Source organism: Arvicola amphibius, chromosome 11, assembly GCF_903992535.2.
Source record: "Arvicola amphibius chromosome 11, mArvAmp1.2, whole genome shotgun sequence".
Taxonomy (NCBI): domain Eukaryota; kingdom Metazoa; phylum Chordata; class Mammalia; order Rodentia; family Cricetidae; genus Arvicola; species Arvicola amphibius.
The window spans coordinates 41,162,223-41,168,222 of NC_052057.2; the positions used below are offsets into that span (position 1 = coordinate 41,162,223).

At 49.5% G+C, this 6,000-nt stretch overlaps 1 protein-coding gene across 1 annotated transcript in view; it reads right to left on the bottom strand.

Moving 5' to 3' along the window:
- The window catches only part of Gnb4 (G protein subunit beta 4), a 45,413-nt gene extending 40,944 nt beyond the window's left edge, over positions 1-4,469 (bottom strand). Inside the window, exon 1 of the mRNA XM_038347534.2 lies at positions 4,361-4,469. The gene's annotated coding sequence lies outside the window, so the exon portion shown is untranslated. The remainder of the gene's footprint in view (positions 1-4,360) is intronic.
- Positions 4,470-6,000: the final 1,531 nt, after the last annotated feature.

The window sequence follows — 6,000 nt, forward strand, 5'->3', positions numbered from 1 at the left end:
GAGTGTGTGTGTATTGTATGTATGCAGTACGTACAGTGCAAGTATGTGCATATTCATGTATACAAGAGTGTTTACATCTTTTAATCATAGGTTCATACTGATGCCATTAGTCCCAATCGAATGCCAGATACTTTTTCACTGCCCCTTCCTTATCTCCTCCTGCCCTTCCTTTCTAACCTAAAACATGCTATGCAGCCAATGATGATCTAGAGCTTCCGACCCTCTGTTACCTCTCAAGTGCTAGGATCACAGACAAGTACCACCATACCTGGTTACAGGGTGCTAGGGGCGGGAGCCAGGGCTTTGGCATGCTAGGCAAGCACTCTACCAACTGAACTCCATACCCAGCCTTTATTCCTTATTTTCTGTCTCTCAGAGTAAAAAGTCTAGCTCCTAAAATATCAAGAAGCTCATTCATTGTCTTTGTTGCTGTTCTGTTGCTGTGAAGAGACACCATGACCAAGGCAACTCTTATAAAAGAAAGCATTCAATTAGGAGCTGCTTACAGTTTAAGGGTCAGTCCATGGTTATCATGGTTGGAAACAGAGAGGCATGGTGCTGGAGCAGCAGCTGAGAGCTTTACATCCTGACCAGCAGGAAGGGGGAGGGAGGGAGGGAGGGTGGGAGGGGACACACAGACAGACAGACAGACAGTGGGCCTGGCATGGGCTTTTGAAACCTCAAAGCCTACTCCCAACACCTCCTCCAACAAGGCCACACCTCCTAATCCTTCCCCAACAGTTCCACCAACTGGAGACCAAGCACTCAAACAAACGAGCCTATGGGGGCCTTTCTCATTCACACCACCACAGTCATCTTACTGTGACAGTACACACAAGATGGCTTCAGGACTGCTGTACTGCTGCTGCTAGTAAGAGCTACCTGCAGAGTTCAAGCTTTACTTCCCCAGTGGTCGGTCCTGTGTTCAAACCCTACCTGGGTTAAATGTTTTCCTTCTGATGTTAGGTTATTCGCTGTTTGTACTCAGTTATGGAGTCTAAAAAATAAAAAAAGGAAACATATCCTAAATCCCCCTCCCCCACTTGTTTATGTGTATGTGTTCATGTCTGTGTATAGGTATGTAAACGTGTGTGGAGCCCGAGGAGGCTGAAGGTGTGGTATCTCCTGGAACTGGAGTTATGGACGGCTACGAACCACCATGTGGGTGCTGGGAGTCAAACCAGGTCCCTCTGCCAAGAGTAACCAGTGGTCTTACTGGCTGAGCCTATTTCTAGCCCCTTCCCACCGCCATTAACTCATTATGGGGTGAACATAAACAAGATTATTAACACGTTTGTTTCTGAAAAGAGAACTCTTAGGAAAGGTCTGTACAGAGCAGTGCCAATCTCCTTCCCATCCAGGCTACTCAGTTCTTACCCACCTCCAAGGGGGCTGTCTGCCTTGCATTTATTTTTGTTTTCTCCAAAAAGGCCAGTCTCAGGGCCAATGAGATAACTTATCAGGGGAAACGCTTGTCAACAAGCCTGAAGATCAGAGTTCAAACCCCAGGACCAAAGGGAATGACTCCTGCAAGTTGTCCTGTGACAGGCTTACACGCATGCACATCTATGTGAGCGAACACACACACACACACACACACACACACACACACACACAAAGTAATAAAAGGGTTTTTTTGTTTGTCTGTTTGGATTTATTTTTTGTTTCTTGACAAAACTATCTCACTTTGCTTATCTGTTGCTAAAACACTTCCCCTGAGTAACCATGGGAGGAAAGGGTTTATTTGACTACACTTCCAGGTCATGGTCCACCACTGAGGGAAGTCAGGGCAGGAGCTCAGGCTGGAACTGAGACAGAAACCACAGAGACGGGCAGCTTGCTCCCGTGACCACTTCAGCTACCTTTCTTACACAGCGCAGGCTCATTTGCCTATGGATGGTGCCCACAGTGGGCTGACAGATTCCAGGGCCACCTGAAGCAATTAGTGTCATCAATTAGCAATCAAGAAAATGTCCCTCAGACATGCCCAAAGGCCAAACTGATGAGGAAAATGCTTTCGGTTCCTCTACCCAGGTTCCACCAGTTGACAAGGAAGATTACTCTTTCTCAATGGAGAGCAACATAAGACTGCAGTGCCGGAAGAGATGGTTCATTCTGAAGAGGGCACGCTGCTCTCCAAGACACAGACACAAGTGCAGCTCACAAAGGCTTGTAATAATTCTACTTCCAGGGGTATCTGAAGCTTCAGAGCCCCTAGGTCCTGGCACTCAAGTGCCGGGAAACACATGTAATTTAAAATGATTTAAAAAAATAGTTTTAAAAAAGAAATAGGTCAGTAACTGAGGTAGGACACAACATCGAGGGGAAAAAAATGTGTTTTAAGTAGATGCAACAGAATATTTACATAACAGAGTAAGGGACCAACAGAAGCTTCAGGGAAACCGGATGGTGGCAAAGAAAACAGCCACGAGAACGTCTCCTGGCTTACCGCACAGGGGACAGCAACGAACTTCCCACATTAGGAAGTAGGCTGCCATCCAGTTTTGATGTTGGGAAGACAAGGCTTAGCTTATTTGTAGCCCAGAAGAAAGATCCCCTCTTACCACCCTCCTGCCTCAGCTGCTGTAGCGGGGGATTCCAGGGGAGGCCCCCCCAAAGCCTGGAGTTGCTTGCTAAACTGTTTCCACCTTCCCAAAGTTGTTAGTTACAGGTTGTTTCTCACAGCCAAGTTAAAACAGGCATTAGTTTGGAGGACAGTTAAGTCATCAGTATGTTTTTTAAATGCCAACAGAGTAACTTTGCCCTACGAAGACGAACACGGATCCAGGGATGCCAGCGAGGAGGAAGTGGCTTGATGGTTGGCTGTACAAAGTCACACTGCTAAGGGGTACCAATCACACCAGAAAACCAGCACAGGTTTCTGACATGTCTAGGAAATTTACATATACTTTAATGAGTTAGCTGAGGACTCGTTGTTGAGCCCTAGAACTAAATGAATGCCCTTCTAGAGAGAAAGTCAGAGGCTAGGATCTCTATGGACAGAGGGCTCTTGCCCTGAATCCAACCAGACGTTAACAGTTATGAGATTTCAGCGAGTTGTTGGACATCTCCTTGTCTGTGGAAGGTGCAATGTGTCCTTGAGAAGTGACTGAGAGATGACAGAATAGCAACAGTTCACTGCCCCTGGTCCAGGACCGAGCTCTGGGACATATTCCATCAATAAACCAGATTAAACTAGTCAGCGAGGTAAAGAAAAACTAATAACCAAGTCACCCAACTTAAATAACATGCCTGAAAGGAAACAGGAATTCCTCCAATCTCCAGCATTTTGTCATAATGGCATAAAAATCTCCAATACTCGGCTTCCTTCTCAGTTTTGAAAGTTGTCCAGGATCTATTTTTAAAGTGTAAAAATATACGCTGATATGCTTATTCATAAAAGGCCAACAACTCAAAATTGCTTCCTGTCTAATGATCACAGGCTTAAGGCACGCCGTCAAGCGAAGCACAACACACAGGATCAACGTCTAAGAACCTGCAGACACAAGGGGATCTGGCAATATTCACTAAATGACATTTTTTAAGTTTCTATTTCGGTTTCAGCAAACCCAAATGCAAAATGAAAACTCCTTAAATGCTCTTAATTAAAATATTAAAATATATAGGAAACTTTCAGAGGCAGCAACGAACACTGGCAGAGACCAAATGTTATACAGTTTGGTCCACCCCTGCAAGAGACTTTCCTCTCAGGAGCATGTATCAGGCATCATATCCAGATAAAATGGAAAATACAAAAGGTCACCCTCTCACTTAGCGATATTGAAAGGGCCTAATAAATTTCAGTCTTAAGACAACTCCCTGGTAGGGTGCGGGTCCACACCAGGCTACATTTCTGCCCTTTATGGAAAGAGGGAAAGAGAGAGGAGCAGGGAAAACAAAATCGCCCAGCACTGCTAAGAAGCCGTCTCTCAACTTTGAAAATGCAGTCTTTCCTTAGTGGAGAGCAGTACACGCATGCCACACACAGTACACGGCAATCATTTGTGTTCTGAAGCAGAAGGAGATGACGGGATAAGACAAGTAAATGCTTTTTCCTGTTCTAAACTTGGAAATATCCAAAATCCGTTATCGTCCCCCCCCCCACCTTTAAAATAACTAAGCTGAGAGCATCGTATCGGTCCAAAAAACCCCCAAAGCCCCCCAAGACAAAACAAAACCCAACAAGGCTCCAGCAGCCCGTGGAGAACTTGGGGGGCTCCGCGCCCTGCTGCCATCACCGTCTGAGCTCCCCGAGCGGCCGCACCCTCGAGCTGTCCCGGGCCTCGTCGAGCGCCTACGAGCCCGCGTCTACACGGAGACCCGCAACGCGCCGCCCGCGTCCACACGGTAGTCCACCTACCTGGAGCGGGGCCGCCACCACCGAGCTGCTGCTGGGTGTTCGGCTGCGGGGAGCGAACCGTGAGCAGGCTCCGCCACACGAGACGGCGGCCACACCCAGAGCCCTGCACGCCGGACGGGGCGGGGACCGGGGCGCGGCGCGCGGGGCGGGGGCGGGGGGCGCGCGAGGGCCGGGGAAAGGGTCTGAGAACGCGCCGAGGCTGCAGCGCGCGGGGCTTGGGTGGGAAGCCGGCGGGAGCGAGCGCGGTCGGGGCGGGCTTTGGGCGGGTGGGGGGCGCTCGAGGGGATCGTAGAACCCAGAGCGCGATTGGCCTGGGTGGAGGCTGCTTGGTGCGCGCAGGATCAGGGGTGCGTGTGGCTTAGTGGGGAGGGGCTGGCGGGGACGCGCGTGGCCGTGGGCTTGGGGTGCCCCGGGTGGGCGCGGGCACGGCGTGCAGCTTCTGCGGGTTTGCCAAGCGGAAAGCGCATCCCAGGCAGTTTCGATTATCTGTGTGCCTCTGGACGCGCCGTCTAAAGAATGTGCTGGACATTCGCGGCGGGGCCCTGGCCAGGAGTGTTCTGCTCGGGCGGGCTGCAGGGTTGAGCTAGGAGAGTCACAGATGCCTTTCTGCGCTTATAGGGCACGGAAATCCAACGTCAGTCCAGCCTAGCGCCCGGCTTACCCGTCGGTGGAGGCCCTAGGTTCACTGGGAACATAAAGCTAGTGGTATCGGCCCCCTCACCCCCCCAAAGGTGCTGAAAACATTTATGAACAAACCAGTGCTCGCAGCTCGTGGAAGTTAGTCTTGTGTGTCACTGATGCCTGGAAGGCCTTCCCAGCACCCTTAAACACCACGTGCATCTCATAGCGACTTTGTTCACATTTCTCTGAGTGTTTAATACTGAAAATGTCTAAAATAAATGTCTTCCTAGCAATTTGCTGCTTCTGCAGGGGTATTGCTCCTGCCCCCACCCCCATCTTTCTTTGGAGTTAATTCCACTTTGACAGACGGTTGCTATAGCATTCCCTCTCTGACGTCAAACAATTTAAAGGAACAGCACAGGGTAACAGGACTGCAGCACCGGAGAAGGGTTTGAAGATTATCTGGAGAGCTTTGACAGCCCACAGCCTTCCATTCCCTCCTTGTCAGCTGCTCCCTAATATCACCTGGAATACAATCTACTCACACCTTCAGACAAGGAGGCCAAACTCGGCCCCCTGCGTGGGACTGGGAAGAAAATGTGGCCTGTGTGTAAAAGCCACACCACACAGATGTGGAAAAGGGAGGTACCAGGATGATGAAATGTTTGCTTCCCCCCCCCCCCGCCCGCAAAGTTTTTGCTTTCCCTAACCCTTGGTGCTTTTTCTCCTTTAAGAAGAAAATTGAAGTGCCAGATATACATGTCAAAACGCAGGAAGGGTGGCTGCAGCCTGAGTAGTCTAATCTCTGATGGTGTGTTTTAGTAATAAGTCCTAAGCTATATCGTTGGAAGCAATGGGAAGCTGGTACTTAGGGAGTGCCCTATATGTCTACAGCTCCCACCTCAGCCTGCCTTTTTGTATTTATCCCCGTTTCACAGATAAACAAACTGAGGCCCCTAAAGATTCAGTATGTTATGTGGAGTCCTGCTGGATGTGGCACCCTGGCTTAGAACAATGCC